Here is a 13817-nt window from a genome sequence, read left to right on the forward strand (position 1 = left end):
CACAATTCATTCACATTTCTTGGTTTTGCTTCAGAAACAGCATTTTTGATATCACCCCACAAGTTCTCAATTGGATTAAGGTCTGGAGATTGGGCTGGCCACTCCATAACATTAATTTTGTTGGTTTGGAACCAAGACTTTGCCCGTTTACTAGTGTGTTTTGGGTCATTGTCTTGTTGAAACAACCATTTCAAGGGCATGTCCTCTTCAGCATAGGGCAACAAGACCTCTTCAAGTATTTTAACATATGCAAACTGATCCATGATCCCTGGTATGTGATAAATAGGCCCAACACCATAGTAGGAGAAACATGCCCATATCATGATGTTTGCACCTCCATGCTTCACTGTCTTCACTGTGTACTGTGGCTTGAATTCAGAGTTTGGGGGTCGTCTCACAAACTGCCTGTGGCCCTTGGGCCCAAAAAGAACAATTTTACTCTCATCAGTCCACAAAATGTTCCTCCATTTCTCTTTAGGCCAGTTGATGTGTTCTTTGGCAGATTGTAACCTCTTCTGCACATGCCTTTTTTTTAACAGAGGGACTTTGCGGGGGATTCTTGAAAATAGATTAGCTTCACACAGACGTCTTCTAACTGTCACAGTACTTACAGGTAACTCCAGACTGTCTTTGATCATCCTGGAGGTGATCATTGGCTGAGCCTTTGCCATTCTGGTTATTCTTCTATCCATTTTGATGGTTGTCTTCCGTTTTCTTCCACGTCTCTCTGGTTTTGCTCTCCATTTTAAGGCATTGGAGATCATTTTAGCTGAACAGCCTATCATTTTTTGCACCTCTTTATAGGTTTTCCCATCTCCAATCAACTTTTTAATCAAAGTACGCTGTTCTTCTGAACAATGTCTTGAACGACCCATTTTCCTCAGCTTTCAAATGCATGTTCAACAAGTGTTGGCTTCATCCTTAAATAGGGGCCACCTGATTCACACCTGTTTCTTCACAAAATTGATGACCTCAGTGATTGAATGCCACACTGCTATTTTTTTTAACACACCCCTTTCAACTAATTCAACTAATTGCCCAATTGCACAGCCTTAAGAGCGTGCATATCATGAATGCTGGGTCTCATTTGTTTTCTGAGAATCTACTGAACCTACTGGTAACTTGTTTGCCACGTAGCAATAAAAAATATACTAAAAACCTTGATTATTCTGGTTAGTCACATTGTACTGCTATTATTTTGAACAATACTGTAAATACGCATTCTATGAGTTGCTTTGTAGCGGTTTTAGCTGCTTGTTAAAATAAGGATGAGCTTAACTTACCAAATAAAATTCTCCACCAGATCTTTCAAGATCACATAAATTAAGTGAGTTATTTAAAACGTCTATTTCAGTCAAGGAATTAGTTTAGCTCAAAGGAAAATATGTATAATAATCATCATTACACATACATATTTTACAATTCTGATTAGCAGTATAGAGATAAAAATCCGATATGTATTTGTCCAGCAAATGCATCAATGATTTATACACTAACGTTATCTCATGAACATAAGTAACGTGACCAAACAGAATTAACAGCAGAGGTAGCATAGATCGAAACACAGTTTAAGTGATCAGTTTGTGAGTGTGAAAACAGAACCCATCACAAATGCCTTTATGTTTTTTATTAACCTTTACTCTACATGGTAAACATAATGACGACAAATGAATACATGAAACAAAAACGCGCTAGGAAGCGCAGAGAGAGAGAGAGTGAGAGTGAGAGCAAGAGAGGGACAGACAGAGAGGGCATGGCTTCGAGGAAGGAAAAACATGTCTGAAAACCAATAGAATCATCTTTTACAAAGAGGCATGCTCTTAACGCAGCTACTCTGTATTTAGAAACGGATACTTGCAATCTCGATGTTGGACCAATATCCGATGCGTTTGGATGGATGGAAGTCTTGAATGGTTTCAGAATGCAGTCCTGTTGAAATTTTGAAATCAATTTTGTCAAAAAAAATTATGGTTGCCCCTTACTCTTGCATCAAATAGTGAACTGCATAATTGACTTGCATGCATGTACAAATCACCAGCAGTAAATATAGTGGTATTACAAGTATTGAACTACAAGAAGCAAGACAGTTGCAAGCCTTTCATTAGGGGTTATATATAGCTTTTAATGGGACAGTTAGGTCGTAGAGATGTGGTGACAACAGCTGCACAGAGGGGGCCCAATTCGATTTTTTGTCACGGGCCCAAAATTCCTGGCGGCGCCCCTGCCCAGAACCATAGGTTTTTTTTAAAACATAGCTCCCGAGACACGGCTCGTTGGAAAGGTCTGGGCCGCGGCTTTCCAACGAGACCAGCCCTGAGTCTCTGCGTCCCCGGGAGCCGGTGCACGGTCTCCCGGTAGCCGGAGCTCGGGCTCCCAAAGTCCTTTACTTTGAAAAATTCATAGCTCCCGATCCCCGAGACTCTTGCGCTCGACACAGGGCTCGTTGGAAATGTCTGGCCGAGACCTTTCGAATGACACCGACCTCGAGGCTCTACGACCCCAACGACAAGTGCTCGGGGACCAAGGCAGCCGGAGCTATCAACGCTAGAAAGTACCGGGCGTGACGCCGATGACTTAAACGGCTGCGAAGATGTTTTCGGATACAACAACCCACATTCACCGGTCCGTATCTCCGGTTCTAAAAGACTTAGAGAAACGAGGTAGGGCTCGTCGGAAAGGTCTCTGCCAGGCCTCCACGACAACCTGAGTCTCTGCGACCCGGCATCCCGGACACAGAGCTCCGCGTACCAGGAACGCTCGGAGGCCCGTAGCTCCGGGACCCAATGATCCAGCGGCTCGAGGCCGGTGCCATCGCGCTACATTCGTCGAGACCTTTCAGACGACCCCTCACCCGTCACTCTACGACCTTCTGGCCCCGAGAAAATGAGGGGCAACCGGGCCGGACCCACGCCCCGGGCGAGTGCACCCCTCCCCGGCCTTGCTTCCGCGCTCGGCCCGCCCCCCAGCTCCGGGCGGCCTTCTCCTGACATCTTCTTGGGTCTAGTGCACCCAGTCCCGGCCTCGCCTCCTCACTCGGGCAGCCATCTCCGGACTCCAGTGGTTAGCTACCTTGCGAACCGCATGGTCCCTGTGGGCCTGGACTTAAGCACCCCTCTTCTGGCTAAACATCTCAGCCCGCGCCCTCCGGACGACCAAACAGCTGGTCAACCCGAAGGGACTTAGGTTTTGGCGACTCGCTCTGTCTTTGGCCCGGCCGAGGGGACTCCATCTTGGGCCAGCGCGGGCCCCCCGGCTGGTACACCCGGTGGGTGACCCGCTTCACCGCTCCCCCGGGGGTGGTGAGGATGGAGGGTCGAGGGCTCCCCCGACAAAAGGTTGGACTTTCAATGGATCGCAGCCTGGAGCTGCTCTTAATTCAATACAAGTTTATTTAAGTAGCGCTTTTCACAATGTGTATTGAATCAAAGCAGCTTTACAGGGGCAAACAGGAAAAACAGAAAAGGTAAAACACAGCACAGTGCATGGTATTATACAACGAGTAAGATCATTCTAATAAATAATATCTAATTTCTAAATAATAAATAAGTGCAGTCTCCCGGTGAGCAGGCCATCACTGCCCTGGTGTGGCGAGGAACCCAAACTCCCATGACTGAACCAGGCTCAGCCGGGAGGGCCACATGTCAGCAGATCAAACTGCTGACATGTGATTTACGTTTTTGCATTTAATACCAAATATTGTAACTTCGGTATTAATAAGACAAATAGTCTGTCTTTGCTCTTGGTTGGGGGTGTATTGGTCTGGGCTGGTCCGATGGTCATATTTCTCTTGGCTGGTGGAGGAATTGCCTTAGATGGAGCTGGGATGGTCAGTCAATCTGCAGCTGTAACTGGCATAATCTCAAATTGGGGATGGGCATCTGTCGGTCGTCTGGACATTGTGGAACTTCTTCCTACCTCGGGATGGGCATCCCGAGGCAGAAAGAGAATAAAGAGAATGATTAGCGTAGCTGCTGTTCATTAACTATGCATTAAGTGAAAGCTTGGCTGAAAAGATGTGTCTTTAATCTAGATTTAAATTGAGAGAGTGTGTCTGACCCTCGAATAGCATCAGGAAGGCTATTCCAGATTTTAGGTATGAGAAAGCTCGACCCCCTTTGGTGGATTTTTTTATTCTAGGTGTCATCAAAAGTCCTGAGTTTTGAGATCTTAGAGAGCGTGATGGGTTGTAACTTGATAAAAGCTCAGTTAAGTAAGTAGGGGCTAAACCGTTTAAGGCTTTGTAAGTAATTAAGAGAATTTTAAAATCAATACGATACTTAATGGGTAGCCAGTGAAGCGATGATAAAACTGGGGTTATGTGATCGTATTTTCTTGACCTAGTAAGAACTCTGGCAGCTGCATTCTGAACTAACTGTAGTTTGTTTATTGATGATACAGGACAACCACTAAGTAGAGCATTGCAGTAGTCAAGTCTTGAGGTCACAAATGCATGAATAAGCTTTTCTGCGTCAGCATCACATAAAATATTTCGTAATTTGGCAACATTTCTAAGGTGGAAGAAGGCTGTTTTTGTGATATTTGAGATGTGATTTTTAAATGACAGGTTGCCGTCTAATATAATGCCTAGATCTTTAACTGTATTTGTTGGAGTAACAGTGCAGCCTTCAATTTGCAGGCTGTAATCAGAGATATTCCGTTTACTTGTTTTTGGTGCTATACGTAATATTTCTGTTTTGCTAGAGTTTAAAAGGAGGAAATTACTAGTCATCCAATGTTTTATGTCCTCGATGCACTCTGCCAGTTTGGATATCTTAAAGGAATCATCTGGTCTTGATGAGATATATAGCTGAGTATCATCTGCATAACAGTGGAAGCTAATTCCATGTTTTCTAATAATGTTGCCGAGGGGCAGCATGTACATGGAGAAAAACAAGGGTCCTAAAACCGATCCCTGAGGTAGTCCATAATTGACTTGCGTAAGATTTGACGATTTCCCATTTAAATGGACGTATTGATATCTGTCTGTTAAGTAAGATCTGAACCATTGCAGTGCCTTTCCCTGAATACCGATATAATTGTGTAAACGATCTAGTAGTATTTTATGGTCTACAGTATCGAAAGCAGCACTAAGGTCAAGCAGGACTAATAGTGAGATGTTCCCTTTATCTGAAGCAATAAGAAGGTCATTTGTAATTCTAACGAGCGCAGTTTCAGTGCTGTGATGCGGTCTAAAGCCAGACTGAAACTTTTCGTGCATGTCATTATTTTGTAGGAAGGTACACAGTTGAGTTGACACTACTTTTTCTAGTATTTTAGACAAGTACGGGAGATTTGAAATCGGTCTATAGCTTACAAGTTCATTTGGGTCTAAATTTGGTTTTTTGATAAGAGACTTAATTACAGCCAGCTTAAAGGGTCCTGGGACATGTCCTAGATTAATTGACGAGTTGATTATGTTACAAATGGGCTCAATTACAGCAGGTAGTAACTCTTTTAATAAAGTAGTCGGAATGGGGTCTAATAAGCATGTCGTCGGTTTGGATGTTGCAATAACTTTAATTAAATCTTCCTGATTTATAGGAGAAAAACACTCTAGCTTTTCTTTTTGGGTGACGGTTGAAACTAATTCTTCCGACACACTTGGAGGTTTGGTTTTAGCTATGTTGTCTCGTATTATTTCGATTTTCTCGGTAAAAAATTTCATGAATTCATTGCTACCAAGGTGCGGCGGAATACCCAGGTAAGGTGGAGTCTGTTTGTTTGTTAATTTAGCAATTGTACTAAATAAAAACCTTGGATTGTTTTTGTTATTTTCTATGAGGTTACAGAAGTGCTCGGCTTTTGCTGCTTTTATTGCCTTTTTGTAACAGCTTGCGCTCTCTTTCCATGCAATTTTAAAGACCTCTAATTGGGTTTGTTTCCATTTTCGCTCCAGTTTACGCATTTCTCTTTTTAGGGCGCGAGTGGTGTTATTATACCATGGTGCTATGATCTTTTCATTTATCCTTTTTGACTTCATAGGTGCGACCGCTTCTAATGTATTAGAGAAAATATAGCCAATATATAGTTTCCATTAGCTAATATGTCTAGGGTGGAATGGAGTGCTCATTTGTTATGAGCTCTCTCACAAGCAGTGCTGGCATGTTCTTCCCCATTCCCATCAGTACAAGAGCATAGACTAGGGATGTGCACATCAATGCTGCAGTATCAATATATCGATACTCAAAAGCTGCTACCCAACAAACACAGAACGTTCCCCTAACGTTCCCATATGGTTCCCATTTGGTTATTTTTTTGGGAACCAAAAGAGAACCTTTAGAGAACGTTCCCTGGAAGTTATTTTTTGGTTTTATTTAAATAACCTAAAAATAACCTAATGGGAATGTTCTCTACAGGTTCTCGTTTGGTTACATAAAAATAACCTAAAAATAACCTAATGGGAACGTTCTCTGCAGGTTCTCGTTTGGTTACATAAAAATAACCTAAAAATAACCTAATGGGAACGTTCTCTACAGGTTCTCGTTTGGTTACATAAAAATAACCTAAAAATAACCTAATGGGAACGTTCTCTGCAGGTTCTCGTTTGGTTACATAAAAATAACCTAAAATAACCTAATGGAAACGTTCTCAGCAGGTTCTCGATTGGTTACATAAAAATAACCTAAAAATAATCTAACGGGAACGTTCTCTACAGGTTCTCGTTTGGTTACATAAAAATAACCTTATGGGAACGTTCTCTGCAGGTTCCCTTTTGGTTAAATAAAAATAACCTAATGGTAACGTTAAACGCATTAAAGAGTAACACTATGATCTTTTATCAGATTACCGTTTTCAGACAGTAGGGGACGCTCACACAATGTTTGTTTGAGCACGTACCCAAAACTGAATTCAGGAAGCCAACTGAATCATCAGGTAATGTGTAGAAATCAATCAGTTTCAAACAGTTACATGTACTATAAATAGGACAGGACTTAAACAGAAATCACTTCACAAAGGTTTATTAGCCACATGTGCAAGCATAACATGTTTATTGTTTTTACCAATAATTGAGAAAGTTACAGTGCTGATACAAATTCCTTTAAATCAAGTTATTGTAGAGTGGAATAAAATGTAACAGTACATAGGCTACATAGTAACAAGTACTGCCCTGTATCAGTTATGCACAGTGGGGACCAAATAATATACTGTATAATATCCATGATGTACACAGATCATGTTGAGACGGCATGAATTTCTGGGCAGCAAAATAGTTGAAAAGCTATGTCACAGGAAAAGAGGCAGAACATTACTGTATTCCCCTCACTGAAAAATAAACATTAGGCAGTCAGGCAAGACATATGGGAAAAGACCCGTCTGTGTCTCGTATCTGTGTTTCATGTCTGATTTAGTCTTTGGAGTGGATTCAGCTAATATACATGTATACACTGATGATACAGTTAGCAGCATCTTCTGTAAACCAAACATTAATAAACTTACAAAATCTGTTTTATGTAATTCAATGCTCACTGTTATAGATGAATTTGGTTTTAATCAATACAAATCAGTGATAAGAGTATTACGTTAACAACGCAAGGTTGAGGGTTCGATCCCAGGGGATAGCACATACCTATGTATAAATGTGTAGGATAATCCAATTTAATCGGCAGAATGCGTTAATATAAATGTAAGGAACCAGATGTGGTAACCTCAACTCTAGATGGTAAACATATTGAAATAGTTGGCTCCTATAAATATATAGGTATATTGAATGATGAGAAATTGGGTTTTAATGTAAACATTGATAATTTGTTGAGAAAACTCAAACCCGAACTGAGGTTTCTTTATCGTTTGAAAAGCTGCATTAATTATGAGGAGAGAAAGACATTTATAGAGAGGTTTTGTCTATAGATTATGGGGACACTGTTTACATGTATGCAGCCTCTTCCGTATTAAGGAAATTGGATATTGTCTACCGTGCGGCATTACTTTTTGTGTGTGGTGCAGATTCACGCTCTGATCATTGAATATTACATGAATCTGTGTCATGCTCATATTTAAATTTTAGGAGGAAAGTTCATATATTTATTTCTTAGACACCTCTGGGCAAATTAGCTAATCTAATCTTTTAACCTTGTACACAAATAGTTATTGCATCTCAATCGTATTTCAACTTAAAAAAATCCAAACGTGTCCTCAGAATTTGGTAAATGTGATTTTCATTTTATGCCCATTGGGCATGTAATGATTTGCAAAGGGTATTTAAATTGGTGTCCTTTCTATCCTCATGCACTTTTAAATGTATTTTGTATTCTGTTTTAAAAGATTCCTTTAAAACCAAGCCTTAAGTGTTTATCTTGATTTACTTGTTTTTGGTACTGAGTACTATGTGTCTTGTTTTGTGTGAAACTTTGTGTGCCACTGTCTTGACCCCCGGAAAAAGAGAATGTGAAGTCTCAATGGGATTTTGGATCCTGGTAAAACATTTTTTTAAGGCTTTAAATCACTTTGTCTTCCTAAACTAGCCATAAAAAAAACAAATGATTATCAAATGAAATGAGAAATTACCAAATGAAAGAATTTTATAACAATGCAAAAACTATAATACTGTAATAATAAAAGTTAATATTTAAATAAAATAAAAGATCATTTTTTATTAATAGTAATAACAAGCGTTATTCTTATACAAACCTATGATATCATTGTGATAAAGGACCCAGGAACCATGCATTCTGCATGTTGTTGCAGTGTCACAATGGTTAAATCAATGTCATGAATTGTGCAAACACATATGTCTAAATTTTAGAATCAGAAAGAACGCAACATATTATATATGGTTTTTAATAGAAATTGTGATATGCTTTTTTTTGGAAGATTGTCAACCCTACAGTAGCTCCTAAACAAAAAAGACAAAGACAAAAGCCAAAAATGTAAATTTACTCCTTAAAATAATCAAATCTTATACTTTATGTATCATATGCATTTTGGCTGGTCAAGCTACAAATAATAACACATAGATAGATTTCAGTATTAAATGTCATATTTTGTATTCAAATACAAAAATTGTTGGGTTAAGACATACAGGGATTGCTTAAATGATTCAAATATTGTTTTGAACCTATTCTTTTAAAAATAACCCCATGAAGCTGATGTTCTAACATGAATCCGACATCCCAGTGATTGATATGAAAATGTCGACATTTTAAGCAGCTGCAGTTATTTCCCAAAATATTGTCATCATGGCTCTTCACCAATACTCTTCTAAAATTTGAGGTGTCACTGACAGGTGAAAGGCTACACTGACAGAACACACAGGTACAGAATATATAGTTCATGGGTGGTGAGGGGACTGTTGACAGGTGTAGGGATTGCAGACACGAAACAGATTCGGGAGCGTGGAGGACCGTGGGTAATGGAGTCCTCGGGCAAACACGGGGAGAAACCGGGACACAGGGTCGCTGTGGAGGAGATGGTTACCAATTCTTACCACTTAGGGTGTGCTTGTCAGAATGGTCAAGATCAGTGCTACAGGTCACTCAGCATTTTTGGGCAAGAAAATGTGAGGCTGTTGAAGAGAAGGCTGAGCTGGACAAGTCATTCGACTAGAAAAGAAAATGGGGAAATAGGTAAGACGTTTACAATCTCATTTATTCAAATATTGAACAATTTAAGGTAATACATTTAAAAATGAATAAATATGTAAATACTACTCTAGTGACAGGGTTGGGTTGTTGTAAAACCAACAATTTCCACAAATAAACACGTCTTTCTTACCTCTAAAAATACCAGATGCTGCAACATGTTGTCATACACATTCAACAGATATGTGTGCAGCGCTTCTCTTTCATATAGCTTAGGTGACTCACATGAATCGCCATTTACTTGTTGAACAAAGAGACATGCATCCACTTTTCTGAAAAAAGAAGGAAAAATAATAAAAATGTGTTAAAAATCCTACGCAAAAAATGTTTCCCAGTCTTTCTACAGGTACTCTCAGTACTGCACACTTAATCATTTTTGTATTGCTATTTTAACAATTCCATTCTGATTTGACACCATACAGTAATTTTCTGATGTAAATTACTTAAATTATAAGCTGACAGGATATTTGTAAATGTAATCAAACTATTAATAAAATCTAGTTATTTATTTTACTCAGGCACATTAGAGAAAGCAGTTCAAGACAAGTTCCCCAATAATGCATTTTATTGTAATCATTATTTTAATCACTTTTTGGCATTTAATGGCACGTGGATAGAAGGCATTTATTATATTAATGTACATAGATTTTTTTCAACTGAAAGAAAAAAAATGAACTGCTGTATATAGTAGAGTTACATAGTCGCGCGTCAGGCCCGCGAGCCTGACTGCGGTCATATAAGCTGAGGTCTGGGCCAGCCACGCACGCGCACAGCCGGATTCCATTCTGAGTGGACGGACCGCGTACTGTCAGCTTTCCTGAGGTACTTTTTACTTAACCAGTCATTAAATTACTTAAAGTAAAAGCCGACTACGAATGTGAATGGAAAGTAAATACAATAATGTGAATAGAAAGTAAATAAAATACAGTATTTACTTAAAGAAAGTAGTTTAAATCTTTTTCGTCTTTAAGGACACAGTCAGAGGAATTTATTTTGAAGTGGTTACCAATGATGTACAATTATTATTTTAATTACCTTTCTTTTTTTGCCTTAAGGTAAATGACACACTGATAAAAGGCATTATCATATAAATGTAAATTGATAAAAAAACGAAAATACACAACGTTAAACTCCTGTCAGAAGTCTGAGGAATGAGGAATCTGACTCATCATACTTTATCCTGAGGTAAAATCGGCCAGTTTTAATTCAAACACAGGCCCGCTTTATTTGACATTTAACATTAACACTATGAATAAAGTAAAAATGGTCAGCTTGGATCGCGAGAAGCCGTTTTGTTTCAAAGTGTTGTCTGAAACGTTAACGTTATTTAAATACTTTTGTATGAACATTCTCGTTTTGTAGTTAAAAGGTTGGTCGTCTCACAGACTTGGCTATGAGCTCGCGAGCTGCCTCCCTCAGACACGTTCACGAGTGCACCTAGAACGAAAAACAGATTAAACTCATTAAGCTGTGTGCCCATAAAGAAACAATGAATTCGGTCACCGGTTATTTTGTAGAAGTAGTGTAGTGTAGTAGGAATATGAGTACATTATAATCATGCGCGAGCAAGCATTTTTCATTTTCTTTCGCACACCCCTGCTGAAAAACCCCACAATACAAACCTTATAAATGGTTGCCATCAAAGTACCATTATGAACAATTACATATTCGAGGGCGCTCAGACCGCGTTTGTGTGTGTGCAAATCCAGTGGCCCTTCACTGGCACCTGGCGGCAGACTTTAGAACGGACGACTCTTCCACCACGACTCGTATATATTTGGCTACATCCAAGTAATGACGACCTCGAGTCTAGAATGTATTTTCGCAGGTTTCATAGCACGTTATAAGCATATTTACATGTTGCAAGATTTACTGATAACTTCGTCATATATTTACTTAAAAAAAGAATTATGTGTATCACATAGATCATAGACATTTAACTATGCTATTTAAGTTTAAACTGAAGAAACCAAACAGGCACTGTGTAAAATGAACATGTTTTTTTGTTTTTGTTTTTTGTCCCCATTTGAATATTTATCATTTTAAAGACCTGTAACATATTCACCACACTGGTCTAAAAAAATCCTTCATTGGAATCTATAGACCACTTTGGAAAGTATAGCCAACCCGGGTTTGGATTTTGCAGCAAAATACAACAAAAAACTAAACCGGAGCCTTTATTAAATTTATACTGTTCAAATAATTATTATCTTCTTTTCCAGACTCACTTGGTATCAAAATATTGTAATGTAAGTGATAAATACAAATGTCAATGCGCATTTTATATTTGCCATTTACATAGCATTGAGTCAAAGGTCACTGATGACACTAAATGTGAGATGTCTGTTCAAACCCAGTCATGTTTGCTCTTTTTCTGCCTTTTTTTTTGTCAACAGCAGCTAAACAAGACCCAAAGGCTCTTTTAAGAGCCCCTACCAGAGCATCTTTGGCTTTGTAAGTATACATTTTGACTGTCAGATACCTCCTCGGTATTTGGGTTCAATGTTATAAAGCCTGTTAGTCATCGGTGATATAGACATAATTCTTTATATTTAAACATTCTACATCAAAATTTTGAGTTTTTGATTGTGGATTATGCAGAAGAGGCCTCCCTACCCTTCTTCTGCATTTACAATACAGAAACTCAGTCACGTGATGTCAGGTGCAAACACCCTATTTGTTTCTGATCTTGATGTGATTCTGGATAACAATACTAGCTTCTTTTATTGCCAATCATAAACTGTGTCATATTGTGTTTAGCTTTTGCATATTCATGACAATATGAAAATAATAATTTTGAATGCCTCTAAAGCTCACATCTCAATTTTTACAGACTAATCTAGCTGTCAGACACGTGTGTCCTTAAATTTATTTAATTTAGATTAATTCTTAATTTGATCACATATTACATTAAAAAATCTTATTATAATTTGCAGCACAAATGCAACATTTGCCAAAGACTGTACTGTCATGTTAACAGTTGCAAGTAATATTTTATCTACTCTTATATTTTTTAGATCTTCACTGTTGTCTCCACAATTTTCGACACTTTTTATTTCAAGGTAAATACTATTCTTCGGGTTCACTTAAATGTGCTCTTATTATTTTTTATCATTCATGTAGTCATCCTGGTTACATTTGTGATGGGATAACTGTTTGAAAAAGGCTATGTCCAAAGACTATGACACAAAAAAGGTTGTTTTTATCCTTTTAGATTTTTGTAGCCTTAGGAATGGTATTTAATATTGAGCAAAAGACCAGTGATGCAGAAAGTGATGTGATCGATTATACATCAATTTACAGCATTTATAGCGAGTGAGGCTACAACACTATACGGATAATAACCCTTACGAAAATTAACCATAGTTTTTTTGTGGTACAAGTGTAGTAACCATGTTTTTTTGGTGCAATGATTACTTAGGGCAAAACCATGGTTTTACAACAGTAACCATCATTTACTATGGGTTTTACAAAAAAGATGGTTTTCAAAACCATGGTTATTTTGTGATCATTTTTTTACTACTGTAACCATAGTAAAACCATCGTCAATTTTCGTAAGAGAACAATGTTTGAATAACGAAGTTCTAAGTTAATTATGAAGCAATCAATTGGAAAAACAAAAATCTAACATTACCACAGTTTACAGGAAGTGGACGCGGGCTCATGTGTATGGATGTACTTTTGCAATGCTGATCGTAACAACGTGCTGGCAACATGGCAATTTAGGTTTTTTCTTCTTAAAGCAGCTACACTTTCCGAATGTATGTTACATTTATAAAACGGCTGGACTTTAAGGTATTTTTAATGTTACTTTTTTAGTTCACCATCGACACATAGGCTAACTAATAATAAATCCGACCTCTAAAAACACTACAGCATTTACAGTAACGTACATTAAAATAAGAACGCAGAAAATGCTCACCTGTCACCAGTCAACTTATATCCGAAACCCACTGGAACCCAGGAGCTGTCACCCCACGCGTCAAAACACTGACTTGTGGGTGTGTTGGAGGCCTCTTCTTCGTTGTTGTTTTTTTGCGCATAACATCCTATGTGCATAGCGTCACCTACTGTTCGTTGCTGGCACAACATATGTTTTCAAGAGACATGGATAGCCGAACAAACCCTAACATTAAAATAATTTAAAAACCAGCAAAAACTGATAACAATAATGATGGTTTGTTGCAATTGTAAAAAAAATCAACTGTTATTGCAGGAGCAAAAGTGACAGTGTAATTT

General features: G+C 38.4%; 1 long non-coding RNA gene across 1 annotated transcript; it reads right to left on the bottom strand.

Annotated features, from left to right (window-relative positions):
* Window positions 1-7063: 7063 nt before the first annotated feature.
* LOC130420827 (uncharacterized) lies at window positions 7064-13598 on the bottom strand. The gene is made up of 3 exons (XR_008906700.1): window positions 13501-13598; window positions 9712-9850; window positions 7064-9539 (listed from the first exon to the last, which is right to left on the bottom strand). It is a non-coding gene; the product is annotated as an uncharacterized LOC130420827 (long non-coding RNA).
* Between the last annotated feature and the right edge of the window lie 219 nt (window positions 13599-13817).

This window comes from Triplophysa dalaica, chromosome 5 (genome assembly GCF_015846415.1).
Source record: "Triplophysa dalaica isolate WHDGS20190420 chromosome 5, ASM1584641v1, whole genome shotgun sequence".
NCBI lineage: Eukaryota > Metazoa > Chordata > Actinopteri > Cypriniformes > Nemacheilidae > Triplophysa > Triplophysa dalaica.